Consider the following 23,852-nt stretch of genomic DNA (forward strand, 5'->3'; position numbering starts at 1 on the left):
CTGAATACGACTGGCTTCCTTGGAGGAGAGTATCCCAATGTGCTTGTACCACGTGGCGACAAAAGCTTATAAGTGGGATGATTTGATAATGCCGTCCAGACTCTTGTCCTACCTGGCAGAAATAAGGTCGTCCTGAAGAAGGCATGGTTTGACCAATCAGATAAAAGGGGTGTTTCAGCGCCGCCCACATGTGTGAATGAAATATCAAAGCCATAAACCGATTTGTAAATCACAACTGAAAAATAAGAAAACGGACCAAAAACTAATTTTTCGGAAAAATGAATAAACGGGCCGTCTTTTCATTTCTCGTTAATCCATTCCAAATAGAAATGGTCAAAACGTACACGGACCCTAGATCAGTGTTGGGTAAGTTACTTCAAAAAAGTAATTAATTACTAATTACATCATCAATATTGTATTTAAAATACTTTTCTAATTACTCTGTCTGAAAAGTAATTTATTTACTCAATAAGTAATTCAACTCATTACTAATTACTTCTTAAAATCCCTATAAACCTTGACCAGATAGACAATACAAAGGAAACTCTTTTAATAATTTAAATATGAGTCAAACATGGAATAGTTTAGCCTTTTATAGCTTTTTAAAACATTTTAGCTTTATCAAAACATACTATAATAAATTAGTAATAAATAGGGATGTCAGGATACCAAAATCTAGTAGTCGGTACCGATACCACCAAAAGTGCACAAAACTCGATACCAAAGTCGATACCACGATAAAAAAAAAAAAAAATTTAAAGATACAAATAAAACCATGCTATATATTTTTTTCAGATAGGTTTAATAGTAGTTTTACTTAAATAAAAATACCACAGAAATTAAATAATCAAATATAAAATAGTAAATATAGAATATAGCATAGTCATAACTGTATAAATTAAATATAGATTAATCCTTATTAAAGCTTTTCTTTTGTTGCTTGATTATCATTTATAATACAGACAGTATGATTTAAAGGCTGCTGTCACTAAGACCTAATTGGACTGAGACAATATGCTGTTACACATGCTGTTCACATTCACATAACCAACGCAAATATACGCCAAGACGGGCATTTTTAACATAACTGTGTGTGTATTTGAACGTTTATGTGTAATAATCCGCGAAAATTTGACACTTGCGAGAGGCGGCTATGTGTGTGCGCTTTCAGGGTTTCTGCAGGTTTCATCAAATCTAATTTAATGCTTTTTAATGCCAATTTTTTAATTTTTAATGCCATATATATATATATATATATATATATATTTTTTTTTTTCGCTAAATGTCGATAGATGACGTCATGCGGCAATTTGTTTGCTTCGGTGAGGCGGCCTAGCCGCGAAAAACACCACTCTTCCGTTCCAATAAGAACATCAAACAGGTTCTCCCCACTCAGTGATACACCCACTGAGAATCCTGTTGAAAGTGCCCTAGTTATTGGCGATTCTATTACACGGAACGTGAAAATAGAGACACCAGCCACCATAGTCACATGTTTGCCGGGAGCCAGAGCACCTGACATCAAAGCAAATTTAAAAGTGCTGGCTAATGCTAATCGTAAATACTCTAAGATTATTATTCACGTCGGCACTAATGATGTTCGACTTCGCCAGTCGGAGATCACTAAAATTAACATTAAAGAGGTGTGTGAACTCGCAAGTACAATGTCAGGAGAAGTAATTTGCTCTGGCCCCCTTCCTGTTCGTCGGAGTGATGAGATAGTTAGCAGATTATCATCACTCAATGGCTGGCTGTCTAAGTGGTGTCCGCAAAATAATATAGGTTTCATAGATAATTGGAAAAGTTTTTGGGGCAGACCTGACCTGTTAAAAAGAGATGGTATTCATCCCTCCCGGGATGGTGCTGCTCTTCTCTCTAGTAATATGGCACATAGTCTTAGAACTGAAACATGACAAACTGGGGCCCAGGTCAGAAAGCAGCAGACAAACTGGCTAAACCGACCGTCTGCTAGCTGCCTCACGTTACAGAAGTCAGATAATTCAGATAACTCTCAACACATAGAAACTCTTACACCTAGATATTTTCAAATAGAGACTGTGTCTGTACCCCGAATTAGTAAAAACAAAAAACTTCCAAACCCATTTAATGGTAAAAATTTAATTGATGTTCAACAAATAAAAAATAGAGATAATAATGCTAAACAAATGATAAAACTCGGGTTGTTAAATATTAGATCCCTTTCTTCAAAATCACTTATTGTTAATGATATTATCAAAGATAATAATCTAGATGTGCTGTGTTTGACAGAAACTTGGCTAAAACCGGACGATTACATGACTTTAAATGAGTCTAGTCCTCAAGGTTATGATTATCGACACAATGCCCGTCAGAAAGGCAAAGGGGGAGGTGTTGCTGTAATCTATAGTAATATTTACAGTATTAGTCAGAAGTCTTTCAAATATAATTCCTTCGAAACTATGGTACTTTACGTAACATTATGTAAGTTGACATTTGTGCTGGCTACTGTATACAGGCCACCAGGACACAATACAGACTTTATCAAAGAATTTGCTGACTTTCTATCAGAGTTAGTACTAGCTGCAGGTAAAGTCCTTGTTGTTGGTGATTTTAATATTCATGTAGATAATAAAAAAGACGCATTAGGATTGGCATTTGCAGATATTCTAAACTCTATTGGTGTTAGACAACATGTGTCAGGACCCACTCATTGTCATAATCATACTTTAGATCTAATATTGTCACATGGAATCGATATTGATGCTGTTGAAATTCTGCAGCAGAGTGACGACATCTCAGATCATTATCTAGTCTCGTGTATACTACATTTAGTCAAGGCGGCTAAACTGCCTCCATGCCATAAATATGGTAGAACCATCACTTCTACCACTAAAGATTGCTTTATAAATAATCTTCCTGATCATTTTCATCGCCTTAGCATACCAGACAGCTTAGAAGACCTCGATGTTGCAACAGAAACTATTGCCTCTGTCTTTTCCAGCACATTAGACTCAGTTGCTCCTTTGCGTTTAAAAAAGATTAAGGAAATTAATCCAATGCCATGGTACAATGACCACACTCGGGCCCTAAAGTTAGCAGCCAGAAAAATGGAGCGCAGCTGGAAGAAATCAAAACTAGAAGTATTTCGTATTTCGTGGAGAGAGAGAATGATTGAGTACAGAAAGGCCTTAAAATCTGCTAGATCTGCCTATTTTTCAAAACTCTTAGAAGAAAATAAACACAACCCTAGGTATTTATTTGATACAGTGGCTAAATTAACAAGAAATAAAGCTTCAACTTCTGATGTTTCCAAAGAGCACAGCAGTAATGACTTTATGAACTTCTTTACTTGCAAGATTGATAATATTAGAGAAAAAATAATAACCATGCAACCGTCTACTACAGTATCGTGTCAGATAGTGCATTGTAGTGTCCCTGAGGAAAAATTCAATTCATTTACTGCTTTAGGAGAGGAAGAATTGTCTAAACTTGTTAAATCATCAAAATCAACAACATGTATGTTAGACCCTATACCGACTAAGCTATTGAAAGAAATGCTTCCAGAGGTCATAGACCCTCTTCTCAATATCGTCAATTCATCTTTATCATTAGGATACGTACCAAAAACTTTTAAGCTGGCTATTATTAAACCTCTTATTAAAAAACCACAACTTGATCCTAGAGAATTAGTCAATTACAGGCCGATCTCAAATCTCACTTTTCTGTCAAAAATACTAGAAAAGGCAGTATCATCACAGCTATGTTCCTTTTTAGAAAGAAATGGTATCTGTGAGGATTTCCAGTCAGGATTTAGACCGTACCATAGTACTGAGACTGCTCTCATTAGAGTTACTAATGATTTGCTCTTATCATCAGATCGTGGTTGTATCTCTCTATTAGTGTTACTGGATCTTAGTGCAGCATTTGACACTATTGATCACAATATTCTTTTAAATAGACTCGAAAATTATGTTGGCATTAGTGGAATTGCATTGTCATGGTTCAAATCATACTTATCTGACCGTTATCAGTTTGTAGTAGTAAACGAAGACATGTCATATCGATCACAAGTTCAATATGGAGTACCACAAGGCTCAGTACTAGGACCGTTACTGTTCACTCTGTACATGCTACCCTTGGGAGATATCATTAGGAAGCATGGCGTTAGTTTTCACTGTTACGCTGATGATACTCAGCTCTATATTTCTTCGCGCCCTGACGAAACTTACCAATTCACAAAATTAACGGAGTGCATAGCTGATATAAAAAATTGGATGACCAGTAATTTCCTACTACTAAATTCAGAAAAAACAGAGATTCTAATTTTTGGACCAAAAACTTCTTCACGTAATAACCTAGAATATTGTCTAACACTTGATGGCTGCTCTGTTAAGTCTTCGTCGTCAGTTAGGAATCTAGGTGTGCTCTTTGATACCAATCTTTCATTTGAAGGCCATGTTACTAGCATCTGTAAAACCGCATTCTTCCATCTTAAAAATATATCTAAACTACGACATATGCTCTCAATGAAAAATGCAGAACAGTTAGTTCATGCGTTCATGACCTCAAGGCTAGATTACTGTAACGCTCTACTGGGTGGTTGTTCTGCTCACCTGATAAATAAACTACAGCTCGTACAAAATGCAGCAGCTAGAGTTCTTACTAGAACCAGGAAGTATGACCATATTAGCCCAGTTCTGTCAACACTGCATTGGCTTCCTGTTAAACATCGTATAGATTTTAAAATCTTGCTAATTACTTACAAAGCACTAAATGGTTTAGCTCCCCAGTACCTGAGCGAGCTCCTAATTCATTATAGTCCTTCACGTCTATTGCGATCTCAGAATTCAGGCCAGCTGATAATACCTAGAATATCAAAATCAACTGCAGGTGGTAGATCCTTCTCCTATTTGGCACCTAAACTCTGGAACAATCTTCCTAGCATTGTTCGGGAAGCAGACACACTCTGTCAGTTTAAATCTAGACTAAAAACGCATCTCTTTAACCTGGCATACACATAACACATTACCAATTTATATTTCCAAATCCGTTAAAGGATTATTAGGCTGCATAAATTAGGTCAGCCGGAACCGGGAACACTTCCTATAACACCTGATGTACTCGTTACATCAGAAGAAGAATGGCATCTACGCTAATATTAGTCTTTCTGTTTATCCCGAGGTTCACCGTAGTCAACCGGATCCGGGCCGTATCCAGGTGAGACCAAGGACCTGCACCTTGACACGACCACAACGCAGCCCTGAAGTATCAGCAGAGATTGAGTCAACTAGATCATCCCCTGTGAAGGCCTCATCGACACGACAGCCACGACACAGTTCCTCAACAACCGTCCATACCGGCGTGATGAATACGATCCTCAATTGGATGGAACTGAAATAAATACTTTTAATGTTGCGATCCTATTGGACTTATGATAGCAACCTGAATTGTAACAAAGCACTGTTGGCCAGAGGAGAACTGGCACCCCGACTAAGCCTGGTTTCTCCCAAGGTTTTTTTCTCCATTTTAACACCAATTTGCCACTTGTCTGCCACCTGATGTCACCTGATGGAGTTTGGGTTCCTTGCCGCTGTCGCCTCTGGCTTGCTTAGTTGGGGACACTTGACTTGACATTTTGATATTCAACAGTGCTTTTGATCTGCCTGCATTGACACTATTCTTTAAGAGCTGCTGTGCAGTCAAACAATGTACCAGTTATCAATGTAAAGCTGCTTTGACACAATCTACATTGTAAAAAGCGCTATATAAATAAAGGTGACTTGACTTGACTTGACTTCTCTGCTGCTACCCTTTTTGCTCACATATATTTTAATACAGCCAAATTCCCAATAAAATTGTTTAATCTATATATTTTTCTGTTTTTGTTGTCAGACTATATGAAATGGTGACTGAAACGCGGCCCATTAAGACTTCATGCAGGGCTCGACATTAAGCCTTGTCATTCACTTATATGAGTAAAACAGTTGCTTGTCCGAAAGGAGAAAAAAAAATACAATTCATGTAAAATGTATAATTCATCTTTCATTTTAAATTCTTAAATTCGATCAATAAATTTAATTGGAATAAGACACTAAGGGCTGTTACCAATCAAATTAAATCATTTACAAATTTACAATAAAAAAAAAAAATACAATTGCATTAAATAATGTTATGGGATTGTAAGAAATGTTGGGGGGAAATGATACTTTTAAAAATTAAACTAAACCACCAGTAGGTGGCGTCAAGTAACCGTTTTAATAAGTGAGTCATTCATTCAAACGATTCATTCCAATTAATTCAAGAATGAGGCAGTTGTTTATGAGTGGGTCCTTGAATATTTGACTGAAAATGCTTCAAATTGCTGAATCATTCAGTAATGAAAACAAGGCTGAGCCTGCATCTCAATGAACATTCTATCCATCCTAAATAGTATGTAACATTATTAATATTCAATACTATTTAGGGCGGATAGGGTGGATAGTATGCACATTGGGATGCAGGGTGAGTGTTGCGATATGGTTCTGCTGTGATCGTTGTTTGAAACTATTTTTGCTGCTAAAAGAGAACAAAAACAGTCAATGTTCCTTCTAAAATGTAAGTGACCGAATATTAACTATTTGTAAACTGAACTGTTGTATGAAATCAGTGTCACGTTTTTAATCGTGATGGTAGCCTATTTAGGAAAACAGAATTCTTGGTTGTGTGATATTGCTTAACTGTATCAAGTTATAAAAACTCCACATTTTGAATTTTTACCACAGTATGTTTAACTGAGTTTCTTTTTGTGTGAGCTTCGCTCATGTTTCCATTTCTCCTCAACAGAGCAACCTTGTGATCATCAGTACATTATACAGCCTATTATCATCCACTATCGATCACCACTTACACTAAATGTAATAAAAAAAATAAATAATTGATTTATTTTTTATTCTCGCGGTTTTTTTTTTTTTTTTTTTTTGTATTGACGTTTTAATCAGGTCCTTGTCCGGCCGGGCAAGTAAAATTCTCTTTCACTTGCCCCTTCAAAAAAATCCACTTATCCCAGACTAATTGACAAGTGTTAGTGCCGAGCCCTGACATCTGGTGGGTCTCGGAAGCTAGATCAGGTTAACAAGTATATTCGTCACAACGCGCTTTCATGGAAAAAAGTCGCGAAAGGGGTCTAAAAAGTCGCTAAGTTGGCAACACCGATGCAGCCTTTCATCTCCAGGTCCCAGCCCGCCGCTGTCCAAAACGGCGTTATGGCAATTACCAAACTGACTCCGTGTGTGTATCACACCAATGTACATATTTTACGACAGCAAATCAAAGTTATTAATTATGAAGGCTAAATTCAATATAAACTGGTAGTATTATTTTTCTTCAAAACTATCTAAAAAAATTTAATGCCTGTAGGAATAAAATGTAATGCTTTTTAATGCCATTTAAGGCCTTAATTTTCACAAAATCCATTTAATGACTTTTAATGCCCTGCGGATACCCTGGCTTTGGTTGAGAGCACACTGACTGAAGACCGTCTCTCAGAGAGCATGTGCAGTTTTTTTACTCCCTAGGACATAGCTTACATTTTACCGTAATGTTCCTGCCTACCTGTGTCAAAAAAGTGAAGTAATTGGAATATTTCCATTCAGCAAAACAGCCACTCGCTTCTGCCGACATCTTCAGACAGCGACTATGCTGTGAACTCACGCGCAACTGCACTACAGCTAACGATTTTAAAGAGGCAGCGTTCACTTTTACCTTTAGACGACAAATTTAGACTTTAAATTCAATATTGATTTAAACAGAACTGTTGAACTAATTTACAGTATGTAACTCAAGTACATAAGTAACCGTAATTAAATTACCTAAAAATGAACAGTAATCCCTTACTTTACTTTTTCAGTAACGCGTTACACCCAACACTGCCCTAGATACACCAATACAATCGATAACAGCCCAGACTTAGGAGAGCGATCATAGTCTCCTTTTACTTTTGTGGTACCTCACAAACCGACTTCAGTGCATTTCTCCACCTACTGGACTGGAGTGCGGAGAGAATACCACGGTTCGATACTAGCGTTTTAAAAACAAATAGTGCAGAGTTCTATACAAGAGGTAATTAAATGCATATGAATGTAAAATATATAGCCTATGTAGCGCCCCACTCCCTTAAACTTATGTGAAAGTTTAAGGGAGTTGGCCAGAGGAGAACTGGCCCCCCCGACTAAGCCTGGTTTCTCCCAAGGTTTTTTTTTCTCCATTTTAACACCAATTTGCCACTTGTCTGCCACCTGATGGAGTTTGGGTTCCTTGCCGCTGTCGCCTCTGGCTTGCTTAGTTGGACACTTGACATTTGACTTGACATTTGATATTCAACAGTGCTTTGATCTGCCTGCATTGACACTATTCTTTTAAGAGCTGCTATGCAGCCAAATAATGTACCAGTTATCAATGTAAAGCTGCTTTGACACAATCTACATTGTAAAAAGCGCTATATAAATAAAGGGGACTCGACTTGACTTGACTTGAAAGGGGCCCTGGATTCGTTTGTGGTTAGATCTCTCTAAATATTCTCTGATTATTATTAGCCTTGTTTCTGTAAACCTTTTCTCTGCTTTTGGTATTGCTTATTAACTTATTAAAATAACCACACCGTCTGTTAAATGAAATGGAAATTTGATTAGTTTACTTAAGGCAAATAGAATAAATAATAAATACAACAAAAAATAAAATATCAAGTTTTCCCCATTACAGATGCACAATAATAAAGTTTGCCCTCAAAATCAACAAATTACAGATACAACACTTTGTAGTTGTTCAATATAATGAGTAAAGTTGGACAACAAATGCAAAAATGTCTCAAATATTACTCAATATAAAAGTGGTGCTTAATATTCCAGTCCAACTAATCACCCAAATTGGTTTAACCAAACATCCAAAAGAGTAGACAGAAATTAATTTTCAATGTTCAAAATGGCCATAAACCAATTATGTACCCCGTTGCAGGCCTGATACGTTGCTGGGGTTCGTTGAGGCACAAAAACAACTTGCCGCTTCGCTCAATGAGCAAATAAAACAACAGCGGTCTTACCAGCGCTAGTCCGCGACCGCTCTCGTGTGACGCACTTTATTCACGAGGGAATTACAGTCCGGGAAGAAGGGAATGCAGATCGAGGAACCTGTCCATCGATACCAGAGGAACCACTGAGAAGTCCTGGTATCTCAGGGCGCTATCTGGGAGGTCTCCAGTGAATTCAGTTAGTAAAAGAAGCGATACGCGATGGTTTTCCACAATCAGTTAAATCAGTTCTCTTTTGGACAACTGCCATAGAATGGTATTTTTTTCACTTTAGTTCAATCTAGTTGCTCGATCATACAGCCATAACCTCTTCTTCCCCCGTCGTCTGTCTCCGCCCACCTGTGCGTTCAACCAATCCCGTCACACAACAACCGCTAAGTACTTATAACAAATGAACATACATTTTTTCTTTTCAATCAAAATGAACTTATACATACATTTAGGGGAAAACAATCCACATGAAATAAAATATAAAATACAAAACAGTATTTAGGAAATGCTAACAAACCAAATTAATTAAATTGCAACTGGGCTTCATATATATATTTCAAGGTATTTTGAAATGATACGTATATATCAGGGTCGTTTCCTCCGAGGAGGCAAGGGAGGCAGTGCCTCCTCAAAAAATTAGGATGAGAAAATAATCCATATTACAAAAATAAAACAATGCAAATATTACAAAATGGACAATAGAAAGTGTACAAGTCACTCGTTTTTCTAAAGGAACACCGTCCAACAGCGACACCCCAGGTAAAGTTACAGTGGGAGTCCACGTCTCTCGTGCCTCCCTTGAGCTCACAGAGAATGAACAGAGCCCCTAAAGCGTGCGGTGGGTTTGGTGGGGGGTGACAGAGAATGAATGGGGGAAAGTCACGTGAGAGGCAGTGCCTCCATCGAGCTATGATTGGATATGATTGGTTTGTTCGTTAAATCCTGCCTCGTTTACGTGCGCATTGTACGCATCAGTCTGAATGAACAAAGTGATGTAACCAATAGGAAGACTAATTAAAAAGTAAGTAAACAGCTCACCCACTTAGATATCACCACTTTATGTCACGTCAAAATCAAACGTGAAAAACCTGAAAACATGATGACTGCAGGGGTTTTAGTGAGCAATCAGCTTGGTGAAATTAAAGGTACATCTTCGTGTCTGTGACAGAGTGTTTACCGAGCAAGATGATCCGAAATAAGTTGAATATTAAAAAGAACAGCTGAAAATCAATACACATATAAAATATATTGTTCAACCCTCTATGGTATGGTGTTGCCTCCAGGCAACATAGTCTTTTTTAGTTTGTTTTTAATAATTAAACCTCTTATTAAAAAAACACAACTTGATCCTAGAGAATTAGTCAATTACAGGCCGATCTCAAATCTACCTTTTTCTGTCAAAAATACTAGAAAAGGCAGTATCATCGCAACTATGTTCCTTCTTGGAAAGAAATGGTATCTGTGAGGATTTCCAGTCAGGATTTAGACCGTACCATAGTACTGAAACTGCTCTCATTAAAGTTACAAATGATTTGCTCTTATCACATGATCGTGGTTGTATCTCTCTATTAGTGTTACTAGATCTCAGTGCTGCTTTTGACACTATCAACCACAATATTCTTTTGAAACAGACTTGAAAATTTTGTTGGCATTAGTGGAATTGCATTGTCATGGTTCAAATCTTACTTATCTGAACGTTATCAGTTTGTAGTAGTAAACGAAGAGATGTCATATTGATCACAAGTTAAATATGGAGTACCCGTAAGGCTCAGTACTAGGACCGTTGCTTTTCACTCTGTACATGCTACCCTTGGGAGATATCATTAGGAAGCATGGCGTTAGTTTTCACTGTTACGCTGATGATACTCAGCTCTATATTTCTTCGAGCCTTGATGAAACTTACCAATTCACAAGTTAACGGAATGCATAGCTGATATAAAAAATTGGATGACCAGTAATTTCCTACTACTTAATTCAGAAAAAACAGAGATTCTAATTTTTGGACCAAAACTTCTTCATGTTATAACCTAGAATTACTAACACTTTACGGCTGCTCTGTTAAGTCTTCGTCGTCAGTTAGGAACCTGGGTGTGCTCTTTGATATCAATCTTTCATTTGAAATCCATGTTTCTAGCGTCAGTAAAACCGCATTCTTCCATCTTAAAAATATATCTAAACTACGACATATGCTTCTCAATGACAAATGCGGAACAGTTAGTTCATGCGTTCATGACCTCAAGGCTAGATTACTGTAACGCTCTACTGGGTGGTTGTTCTGCTCTCCTGTTAAACAAATTACTGCTGCACTCTGTCATTTTAAATCTAGACTAAAAACACTAAACTTGCATACACAACACATTATCTACTTCTATAATTCAATCATGTAAATTGATAGGCTGCATAGATTAGGTCAGCCGGAACCGGGAACACTTCCCATAACACCTGATGTACTAACTACATCATAAGAAGAATGGTGTCTACGCTAATATTAGTCTCTCTCCGTTTATCCCGAGGTTTGCCACAGCCTGCCAGATCCAGGCCATATCCAGATGAGATAAAGGACCTGCATCTAGACATGACTATCTAGGGCATCTAGGGGATGAACTATCCCCTGCGAAGGCCTCCTTCCCTTTCCCTATGTAGAGATAAAACATTATCAAATTATTCCAATTCGCGGACACAACTAATTTTTCTGTATTATGTGGACCAGACAAGTAATTTAGCAAATATCACTTTAAAAAAAAAAAAAAAAAAAAAAAAAAGACCAAGCTTCTGCACACATACACACTCAAACACACAAACCTATAGACTAAACATGTAAATGAACAGCAAGAATGCATTCAAGGTATTCGGTTTTTCAGTAGGAAAGGTGTCGTTTAAGTAATAATTAACAATTTTTACAACGGGATTCATTTAAAAACCAACTTCAGCTCGATAATAATTTTCCTATTGTCACTGTGAAGCTGCTTTGAAAATATGTATTAAGAAAAGTGCTATATAAATAAAGATGACTTGACAGAGGATTAAATTGTTACTGCCTTTAGTTATTATTTTGGAATATGTAAATACTTAAAACACTAACTTGATGAGATTGACTTGGTTTTAATAAATAGAACATTAATTACATTTTTTTCTTTTCTTATGTAATGTATATATACTGTATTTATATACACACTATATTTCCTAAAGTTTTGGGACGGCTGCCTTTACGTGAACGATGAAACTTTAATGACATCCCATTCTTAATCGTAGGGTGTAATATGGAGTTGGCCACCCTTTGCAGCTATAACAGCCTCAACACTTCTGGGGAAGGCTTTCCACAAGGTTTAGGAGTGTGTTATGGGAATTTCTGACCATTCTTTTTAGAAGCGCATTTGTGAGGTCAGGCACCCGCTCTAATTCATTCCAAAAGGTGTTCTATCAGGTATAAGGTCAGTCAAGTTCCTCCACACCAAACTTGCTCATCCATGTCTTTATGTAACCCTTGCTTTGTGCACTGGTGTGCAGTCATGTTGGAACAGGAAGGGGCCATCCCCAAACTGTTCACACAAAGTTGGGAGCATGAAATTGTCCAAAATGTCTTGGTATGCTGAAGCATTAAGAGTTCCTTTCACTGGAATTAAGGGCCAAGCCCAACCCTGGAAAAACACCCCCTACACCACAATCCCCCCTCACCAAACATTACACTTGGCACAATGCAGTCAGGCGAGAACCATTCTCCTGGCAACTGCCAGACTCGTCCATCGGATTGCCAGACAGAGAAGCGTGATTCGTTACTCCAGAGAACACGTCTCCACTGCTCTAGAGCCCAGTGGCGGCGTGCTTTACACCACTGCATCTGACGCTTTGCATTGCACTTGGTGATGTAAGGCTTGGATGCAGCTGCTTGGCCAGGAAACCCATTCCATGAAGCTCTCTATGCACTGTTATTGAGCTAATCTGAAGGCCAAACAAAAGTTTTGGAGGTCTGTAGCTAGTGACTCTGCAGAAAGTTGGCGACTTCTGCGCACTGTGCCACCTCAGAATGCGCTGACCCCGCTCTGTGGTTTTACGTGGCCTACCACTTTGTGGCTGATTTCTGTTTATCCCAATTGCTTCCACTTTGTTTGATACCACTAACAGTTGACCGTGGAATATTTAGTAGTGAGGAAATTTCACGAATGGACTTATTGCACAGGTGGCAACCTATCACGGTACCACGCTTGAATTCACTGAGCTCCTGAGAGCGACCCATTCTTTCACAAATGTTTGTAGAAGCAGTCTGCATGCCTAGTGCTTGAATTTATACACCTGTGGCCATGGAAGTGATTGGAACACCTGAATTCAATGATTTGGAGGGGTGTCCCAATACTTTTGGCAATATAGTGTATATATATATATATATTATATGAAATAATGTTCATAAATCATTTCCATAAACTTAAACCTCTAACTTTTTTGTTTTCAATTTTTAAACTTTTTTTTACTTAAACAATATTCTGCCAAGGGTCTTTTTTTAAAATGAGACAAAACTTAAGTCTGTGTTCCCAAGCTTTAAATTTTTATAACAGTTTTTTTTACATTTTTAAATATCCACGTTTTAGTGTATGAGAATCTTACAAGTTTACAGATATTAGTTAGAGACATGTGTAACGGACGTAGGCTGGTAAGGACCTGTGCATGTAAACCTCATTCCCTGATCTCAAGAGGCGCTCTAGTGACTGATACTAGAGACTGCAGTCTTTAGCCTCCTTGTTAGAGCGCCCACCACCCATGAGGACAGGCCCGGGTTCGCGTCTCACTTGTAGCGGGCGGTGAGAACTGGAGGGGCTACAAATGTTTTCTTTCCATGTGTGCATTTAGTCCTCCTGACTGAGTGAATCTCATGTCACAGTATGAACACTTGTAAGGTTTCTCTCCAGTGTGGATCCTTGTGTCTTGTCAGGTCTCCTGAATGAATGAATTTCTTGTTCACACTGACATTTGTAAGGTTTCTCTCCAGTGTCGACCTTCTCGTGTCTTTTCTGGTCTCCTGAATTAATGAATCTCTTGTCACAGTGTGAACACTTGTAAGGTTTCTCTCCAGTGTGGATCCTCTCATGTATTTTCAGATGATCTAACCTTCTGAATCCCTTGTCACAGCGTGAACACTTGTAAGGTTTCTCTCCAGTGTGGATCCTCTCATGTATTTTCAGAGAATCTGACCTTCTGAATCCCTTGTCGCAGTGTGAACACTCGTAAGGTTTCTCTCCAGTGTGGATCCTCTTGTGTTTGTTCAGGTCTCCTGAATTAGTGAATCTCTTGTCACAGTGTGAGCACTTGTAAGGTTTCTCTCCAGTGTGGACCCACTCATGTATTTTCAGAGAATATGACCTTCTGAATCCCTTGTCGCAGTGTGAACACTCGTAAGGTTTCTCTCCAGTGTGGATCCTCTTGTGTTTTTTCAGGTCTCCTGAATTAGTGAATCTCTTGTCACAGTGTGAGCACTCGTAAGGTTTCTCTCCAGTGTGGATCCTCTCATGTATTTTCAGATAATCTGACCTTCTGAATCTCTTGTCGCAGTGTGAACACTTGTAAGGTTTCTGGTCACATGTCAACAGATTCTCTATAGAATGAGTACTCATGTGCTCCCTGAGACTTCTTTTATGTGCGAAACCCTCTCCACACGGGTCACATGTCCAACAGTTTCTCTTCAGCATGAGTTCCTATGTGCTCATTCAGGCTTTGTTTACATGTAAAACCCTCTCCACACTGGTCACATGTCAACAGATTCTCTTTAGAATGAGTACTCATGTGCTCCCTGAGACTTCTTTTACGTGTGAAACTCTCTCCACACTGGTCACATGTCAACAGATTCTCTTTAGAATGAGTACTCATGTGCTCCCTGAGACTTCTTTTTCTTGCGAAACCCTCTCCACACTGGTCACATGTCAACAGTTTCTCTTCAGCATGAGTTCCTATGTGCTCATTCAGGCTTTGTTTACATGTAAAACCCTCTCCACACTGGTCACATGTCAACAGTGTCTCTTTAGAATGAGTACTCATGTGCTCCCTGAGACTTCTTTTACGTGCGAAACCCTCTCCACACTGGTCACATGTCAACAGTTTCTCTTTAGAATGAGTACTCATGTGCTCCCTGAGACTTCTTTTATGTGCGAAACCCTCTCCACACTGGTCACATGTCAACAGATTCTCTTTAGAATGAGTACTCATGTGCTCCTTGAGACTTCTTTTATGTGCGAAACCCTCTCCACACTGGTCACATGTCAACAGATTCTCTTTAGAATGAGTACTCATGTGCTCCCTGAGACTTCTTTTACGTGCGAAACCCTCTCCACACTGGTCACATGTCAACAGATTCTCTTTAGAATGAGTACTCATGTGCTCCCTGAGACTTCTTTTACGTGTGAAAACTCTCTCCACACTGGTCACATGTTAACAGTTTCTCTTTAGAATGAGTACTCATGTGCTCCCTGAGACTTCTTTTACGTGCGAAACCCTCTCCACACTGGTCACATGTCAACAGATTCTCTTTAGAATGAGTACTCATGTGCTCCCTGAGACTTCTTTTACGTGCGAAACCCTCTCCACACTGGTCACATGTCAACAGATTCTCTTTAGAATGAGTACTCTGTGCTCCCTGAGACTTCTTTTACGTGCGAAACCCTCTCCACACTGGTCACATGTCAACAGATTCTCTTTAAAATGAGTACTCATGTGCTCCCTGAGACTTCTTTTACGTGCGAAACCCTCTCCACACTGGTCACATGTCAACAGATTCTCTTTAGAATGAGTACTCATGTGCTCCTCGAGACTTCTTTTAACGTGTGAAACTCTCTCCACACTGGTCACATGTCAACAGATTCTCTTTAAAATGAGTACTCATGTGCTCCCTGAGACTTCTTTTACGTGTGAAACTCTCTCCACACTGAGGGCAGGCGAACGACTTCTTGGCTTCAGTCTTTTCAGTCTGTGAGAAAGTCAAAGATTTTCCTCCAGTGATGAAATGGTGTTTCTCTTCCACCTCATTTGATTCTTTCCTTTTCTTTTTCACCTCCATCTGGTCTAAAATAACCACAATAAATCATCATTATCAGCTTAATGTATAGGAATATGTACTATGAATGAAGAATCAAGAATAAACACCAACCTCTTTGTTCTTGGATGCTCGTCTTCACTTGTAGGCTGATGGGAATATTCCAGCATTTATTAGTGAATTCCAGTGGGAGGAGCTTCACTGAAAGAAGAGGAGCAGATCTGACAAAAAACAAATTTAAAAAATTGGTTAATGAATTGATATATTTCTATTCAAGCATTAATGTTGTGTGTGTATATTGATATTGCTGCTTGAGTCTAGATAAATTGAGAATGGGATGGGCAAACTTCCCAAAATTTCATATCACAATTCTATAACAAACAATAGCTGCAATTTTAGATTTTACAAATTAAGATAATTTTGATTACAGAATGCTGTCAGATTTCCTTCCATCCACTGCTTTTGTTACAGAAACTTTGACGCTTCACAAACTTCATAAAGAGATCGGAAAACTAATCCATATGAATCGAGCGGTTTGCTTCAAATTTTCTGAAGAGAATCGATTGCTTGGTATGATGAACCGATTTGATGGATTAGTTTTCCGATCTCTTTATGAAGTTTGTGAAGAGTCAAAGTTTCAGTAACAAAGGCAGTGGATGGAAGGAAATCTGACAGCATTCTGTAATCAAAATTATCCTAATTTGTGTTCCGAAGATGAACAAAAAGTCTTACAGGTGTGGAACGACATGAGGGTGAGTAATTAATAACATAATTTTCATTTTGGGGTGAACTAATCCTTTTTTACGAGGTGTGTTTAGATCATGTTACATTGTAAGAGACGAATAACAGCTACTTCAGAGTGTAAAAGGTCTAACCCAGCAGAAAAGGAACTACCGGTAACGTAAGCATACACTGATTGGTCGAACGCACACGACACACCGGCACCCGCCATTTTTAAAACGCTACTCCATGAACTAACTCTACAAACAAGGAGATGAAACAGTGATAGATGGACCTCTTTGCAGAGAACTACTTTCTTTGTATAACAGTTTTACCTAATAACGTATTAACGACTGTTAAACAGATTGTAAACTAATGAAGATGGAGAATGTGAGCACTGTGTGCTCAGGCTCTGGCTGAGATGTTCTCACCGCTGACAAAATAAAAGTAACAACAAAAAGCACAGTTCACTTCACGTCAGGCCTAGGGGAACATTAGTTCTTGGGGAACCACCCTGGTGGCTAGTTCTTCTATCTAAGCTCCAAGAACTACCCGGTGCTAAAGCCCCTATTATTACACCATGCATATGTTGACTTTTTTGAATTATTTAAAGGGGGGGGGTGTAATGCTATTTCATGCATTCTGACTTATTTACACTGTTAAAGAGTTGCATTCTCATGATAAACATGGCCAAAGTTTCAAAACACGAGTTGGACGTATGAAGTATGAGTATTTCTGTGCAAAATACACTACTTCCAGACTCGGTACGGGTTTCGGAGAGTTTTTTTTCAAATGTGTCCTGTATGACGTCAAAAGAGAGTGGAATTCCTTGTATAGACACTTCTCCCTGATAAGCATGCACACACATATCACCCAGAGCAAGAGCACGCCCATCAACGCCCTTCGTTTGGGATACAAAAGCCGAGAGATTTTTCAACAATGGCTGTGTCCCAATTCAGGGGCTGCACCCTTTGAAGGCTGCATACATCAGAGGCAGTCTCATTTAAGAAAAATAAGATTGCAACGTAAGAAAAAAATTACAGTATTTTACACCTCACAATGAATATCAGTGAATTTTATTAAAGTTATGACGTATGCAGCCTTCAAATGTGACCTCCGGAGGACGCAGCCTTCAAATGTGACCTCCGGAGACGCAGCTCCTGTCACCAAAGTGAGTGTGTTTTTGGTTGTGAGGGAAAGATTACCTTTTTCAGTTTCCCATAGAACCCAGCGTTAAGGGAACAGTGGATGAAGTTTGTTTTTCCGGGGCAGCAATGGAGTTGTGCATGTATGTTTGTTTGTTCCCGGGATTTTGGTGATGAATACTTTGTAAACAAGTCCCAGTTCGGCACTGGATTTGCAGATCACGGGTGGCGAGTACAGCTGCATGAGATGTCTGTGTTTTGTTGGCAATAGGCACGCAATGTGCATAAAGTGTAAACACCATGAACGTTTTTGTTCCCTTTGTTTTTATAATGATGTCGCAGCTAGCATGCGATCTCTACACAAAAGCTGCGCACGCTCGTGACTCTTTAGCTCCGCCCACGGCACTGACAGCAGGCACGCCTCCAGGATCTCTGCTTTTTTTGGAAAGACTCGGTTTAGCGTGTCTATCTTTTATAAATATGATAAAACTAAAGACTTTTTCGGAGAAATTAAGGATGCATTGTTACTCTATATGTACTCAAGATTAACATGAGATTGGCAGAAACTGTGTGTGATACCCCCCCTATAAAAAGGAAACCAAACCAATGTATAGTTGACATCTGAGGCTTAATATGGTAATTCTAGAGTTTTGAAGTGGTGGAAACAGACCTTAATATTATAAAGCGACAAGAATATTTTTTGTGCGCCATAAACCAAAATAACGACTTTTCAACAATATCGTGATGGGCCGATTTCAAAACACTGCTTCTGAGCTTTACGAATTGGATCAGTGGTTCGGAGCACCAAAGTCATGTGATTTCAGCAGTTTAGCCGTTTGATAGGAGACCCGAATCACTGATTCGATTCGTAAAGCTATCGAAGCAGTGTTCTGAAATCGGCAAATCACTATATTGTATTGAAAAGACGTTATTTTGGCACACAAAAAGTATTCTCGTCGCTTTTTAATGTTAAGGTAGAACCACTGAACTCACATGAACTGTTTTAAATGTGTATTTAGTACCTTTATGGACCTTGAGAGTTACAATGGCATTGCTGTTTATAGAGGCCTCACTGAGCCATCGGATTTAATCAAAATATCTTAATTTGTGTTCCGAAGATGAACGAAGGTCTTGCGGGTGTAGAATGACATGACATTATTTTCATTTTTGGGTGAACTAACCCTTTAAATTACTCTTTTATAGTAAATGTGTAAATGTGACCGCGCCTTGAATGACTCATTTTCAATAGAAACTAACGTTACCGAACATCTAATTAGGTTATATTAAATTAGAAAATATTAAAGCTATAAAATGATAATTATGAGTTAAAGTTACTATTTTAAACAACTAAAGCAGTTCCAAAAGTTACCTCAGAATTTACCTATGTCATCGGGGGCGCAAACAGGACAATATGAAGCAGAAAAGTTTTAAATGATTTAAAATGTAAAACATACAAATATAAAAACCAATACTTAAAATTAAATTGTTTAAAACTACTGATAAAAAAGACATTTTGCTTACCTTTTCCTTCAGCGAACAGTGGTAGTTGGCCGTTAGGATTCAAATGATGCGCATGCGCAGAGCTTCGACTTTCCAGTCAAAAAATAGAAAAAGCGTTATGATTATAATTTTGGAAAAAAAAAGAAAAAAAAAAGGATCGGCGATACATGTCAACCTCATTCCAATCTTGAATGGATGCTTTATTTTCCGATCATTTTTCCCGACTTAATTGTGTCTAGCAGCCAACCCACAGCCGTTTGAAAATAACGTCATCACCAAACGCGGCTGAATTTAATTTATTGAACAATATCAATATACAAACTCGTAATTAAGTCTCCATTTGTAGATCTGTGCATGTGCCTATGCTTATAGGTTCATGTGTATAAAATAAACAACAGCATATTAATACTATAAACAAATGCATAATCTTCAAACATTAAAAGGGGGTTGCAAGGAAAGATTTTTTATTTTTCTTTTGTTTTCTGAATTTAAACTTTGCCACTAATCTAGGTTTTGCACATTTGTCAGCAAGAATTAAATTTAGTATGCTCATTTATTCTTTTATATTTTAATACGTACAGGTCAGAATAAGTATGTTGTTTCAGTTTTACATAAATATAAGTGTTACACTGAATGACAATTGACCATTATTTCACCCACATTTTGACATTTCATTCCCCCAAACTTACTTGAAAAATTAAAAGTAGACATTTTACTTGCATTTAATGTGCTTTCATATTTCTTTTGATGCGGACATCAAAATGTCTTTGACCCATAAACATATAAACATAACAATTTACAGTATATATACAGTCTATTCTGAGACATGTGGTCAGATGTGATGCGCATGTTAAAACCTTACAACATGTGGAAACATTTTCACGTCCTCCACATGTTAGTAACGCGTTTTCCACATTTTGTAGCACATGTGGTGACATGTTGTCCACATAATCGGAAAATAGTATTTTTTTTTACTCACCCCAGATGATCATCTTTGAAGCGATCAGACCCCAGACAGTAGTTATCTTCTTTTGCTATCTTCTTCTACTTTTGTGGCAACTTATGGTGCGTTGTCACCACCTAGTGGACTGGAGCGGGAAAACACACTGCTTTTCCACAGTGCAGACAGAGATAAAGGCGGCAAAGAAAGATCTTTAAAATATATAAAAGGTATTTATTTATTTATTTTTAAAGTGCTTAATTCTGTCTGATATTCTGCTGTTCACTCGTAATCAGCGGAAGAAATTAAGCTTTATTTAGGGCAAAAATGACAAAATAATGCAACTGTAGAAATGTCCTATTTGGAGGCATATTTAACAATTTATTCTGCAAAGAGATCAGTTTCCAGCTGTTCCAATACTTCTCCCATGCTTCATGTAGAATAAAACAACAGAACTGTACAAAAGTACTTCTTATTTCTCCATGTTTAAAATGTTTTCTATGAGGCGTGTCCAAAGCTTTAACTCTGCACCTGATTGTAAAGTAACCTTAGTAAGATTGTGCTCCTTTTTTATTTCTTGTAACATATTATTAGTGCCCTTAGTTATAAAAATACGTAAATGAATCGGCACTAACATTTAAAATGTTGCGGTCAAAGAAAGAAGATACAATCAAAAACAGTAATATTGAAAAAAGTTATTACAGACTTCTATTTGAATACATTGTAAAATTTGATTTATTTCTGTGAACACATTTTTCAGCATCATTACTCTAGTCTTCAGTGTCACATGATCCTTCAGAAATCATTTTAATATGATGATTTGAAAATAAGAAATCATTTTAATATCACTTCCCTTCAAGAAAAAATACTGACCCCAAACTTTAGAACGATTCACACACACACACACACACACACACAACTCCAGTGAGAAGTTATTAACCTCTGCGATTCAAGATGTACTACTTACAATTTATTACAGATAATAGTGTTTCCATGTCTGAGCAGAGAAGCAAACTGACTGAAACTCTTCCCGCACTGATCACACGTTTCTCTCCAGTGTGGATCCTCTCATGAGTTTTCAGGTTTCCCGACTGGTTGAATCTCTTGTCGCAGTCTGAACACTTGAACGGTTTCTCTCCAGTGTGGATATTCTGGTGCACTTTTAGTTCACTATTTGTGATAAATGACTTCCCGCACTCGCTGCATATGTGATTCTTCACACCGCTGTGTCTTTTCTGGTGTACTATTAATGAACCGAGCTCTGTGAAACTCTTTCCACACAAAGAACACAAGTGTGGCTTTTCCTGTAAATGATCATTTAAATTATATAATATAATTTACATTTGCTATTTCCTACACTAGTTTTAACATACAATTTAAACATTTTAACGCTTTATGTGTTGCAAAATGAAAATGTATTACAGAAATTATGTACATATGTTTAACATGTTCAAGCAGAAATTGTAGCAAAATGACCATTTAAATGTTTTTTTTTATTTTTTTTTTAGTGCATTTACACTCACAGTTAAGACACTCGCGATTGCATTTTCATTAAATGTCCCACAATAAATGTAGCAAAATTCAATGTGGATTTGAAAATGCATTCGGAGCCGATCATGTCCCTGCCCCGCCCTGTCAATCACTGCATCAAAGCGGGGCCAGGTGTTGGAAACATGGTGGCAGCAGAGCTATGAAGAGCAAGGCATAAACTGGCAGATGAAGTAGAGCAAGAACAGAGAAATGTCAATGTTCCTGAAGATTATGCCCGTCCGCCAGGGATGGAACCAGTACATTATTAGAAGCATAGATATTTATGGTTAGAACACCTTGCAGAGAATGAGAGTTGCGTATGTAACTGCGGTTCTATGAGTTCTGGATGACAGCCAGAGGCAGTGCTTCACACTGGATATTATGTCTTGTTGCAAATGCATAGGTCAAGTTTAATACCAACAAAATCCCTCGTGACCAGGATGACTCGGGGTGCTCCCCTATTTCACCCCGTGACTTCCTGTAGACTGTCCCTACAGAATCTTCTCGCCCTGACAGAAAGTTCTGGTGGTCATCCAGAACTCATAGAACCGCAGTTATATACATAACTCTCGTTCTATTTCATTCTTCCTGACCGCCAGAGGCAGTGCTTCACACTGGTTGACTTATAACAACAAGGTCACGAGAAGGTCCCGCTTATCCTTAAGAGGAAGTTGAGGGTCTGGACAAAACAGCTGGGATGTGCATTGCTCATGCTTGCAAACCGAGGGAAGGCCCAAGTCAGCAGTTCCTGTGATACCTGAAGGGATTGGATGGACATCGTGCCCCCTTGATGGTTGATGTGATAAACCACTGATGTGTTGTCGGACCTGACAAGAATGTATCTGCCCTTCAAAAATGGTGCAAAATGCTTCAGAGCCAGCTGCACTGCTGGAAGTTCCAGGGTATTTATATTCTCGCTCTTTTCCTGGGGGTTCCATTGTCCTCTGACTGCTCTGTGTTTGTCAGACTGCCCCCCAGACTGTAAGAGACGCGTTGGTCTGGACTACCTCCCTTCGAGAGGGAATCACGCCCAGAGCAACCCCCTTGGTCAGATACAAACTCCTCCTCCATGACTTCAAGGGCAGAAGGCATCATTCTGTAATCTTGATCCACCTGTTCTTGTGCCAACTGGGATTCAAGCGGAGACTGTTCACCCATCTCTGAAAGGAATGGAGTGAAAGGAGTTCTAACGGTTGACAGCAGCTGCTGCCGCCAACATACCCATGAGCCTGAGGATGCACCTGAACGGAAGTCTGGCCTGCCTTCGAAACCGTTGGAGGAGCAGTGCTGCATTCGACACTATCGATCACAAGATTCTTTTAAATAAACTCATTGGCATTAGTGGAATTGCATTGGCATGGTTCAAATCATACTTATCTGAACGTTATCAGTTTGTAGTAGTAAACGAAGAGATGTCATATTGATCACAAGTTAAATATGGAGTACCGTAAGGCTCAGTACTAGGACTGTTGCTTTTCACTCTGTACATGCTACCCTTGGGAGATATCATTAGGAAGCATGGCGTTAGTTCCCTTTCAGTCGGTCACGTTCGACGTACGTCAGTAGTGACCGACGAATTGGGATATCGCTAGAGAGCCCTATCAGCTTCGAGTGAACTACAACAGGCCAATGAAGTTGACGTGCGATATTTGCATAATGCGCACCGCCCCCGCCAGGTGGTATAAATAGGGGAGCAGATGCAATCGCACTTTGTCTTTCGCTTCGGAGCCAACCTGTGTGTTCCTGCTATTAGTCTGAGAGTGACTTCGCAAGCCTTTGAAGAGCTTTTGTTCTACAGTACTGGCTTTATGGCACCTTACAGCGAGGCCGCGAGCTTTCCAGAGTGAGCTTCTCGAGCTGTTATACAGCTCTCAACTGCTGTTTTCACAGCATTATTTGCCCCTTTTGGTTGCAATTTGGGCCGGTTCCTCTGTGTGTGTGACTCAGGAGTGAAAAGTGTACCTGCAGTCA

General features: G+C 38.7%; 4 protein-coding genes across 30 annotated transcripts in view; 1 reads left to right on the forward strand and 3 right to left on the reverse strand.

Moving 5' to 3' along the window:
- LOC127517461 (thyrotropin-releasing hormone receptor-like) overlaps positions 1-20,564 on the reverse strand; it is a 48,088-nt gene extending 27,524 nt beyond the window's left edge. Inside the window, exons 1-2 of one of the 2 annotated variants that reach the window (XM_051903166.1) lie at positions 20,391-20,564; positions 19,433-19,500 (exon numbers count right to left, since the gene is read on the reverse strand). The gene's annotated coding sequence lies outside the window, so the exon portion shown is untranslated. The remainder of the gene's footprint in view (positions 1-19,432; positions 19,501-20,390) is intronic. The other variant, XM_051903165.1, reaches the window with a different exon arrangement.
- LOC127517456 (rasGAP-activating-like protein 1) overlaps positions 1-23,852 on the forward strand; it is a 202,545-nt gene that overhangs the window by 145,079 nt on the left and 33,614 nt on the right. The window lies entirely within an intron of this gene.
- LOC127517459 (E3 ubiquitin-protein ligase DTX1-like) overlaps positions 1-23,852 on the reverse strand; it is a 185,519-nt gene that overhangs the window by 80,660 nt on the left and 81,007 nt on the right. The gene's annotated exons all lie outside the window — the stretch shown is intronic.
- LOC127517460 (E3 ubiquitin-protein ligase DTX1-like) overlaps positions 1-23,852 on the reverse strand; it is a 185,519-nt gene that overhangs the window by 80,660 nt on the left and 81,007 nt on the right. The gene's annotated exons all lie outside the window — the stretch shown is intronic.

The sequence above is a fragment of the Ctenopharyngodon idella genome, chromosome 8 (assembly GCF_019924925.1).
Source record: "Ctenopharyngodon idella isolate HZGC_01 chromosome 8, HZGC01, whole genome shotgun sequence".
Taxonomy (NCBI): Eukaryota; Metazoa; Chordata; class Actinopteri; order Cypriniformes; family Xenocyprididae; genus Ctenopharyngodon; species Ctenopharyngodon idella.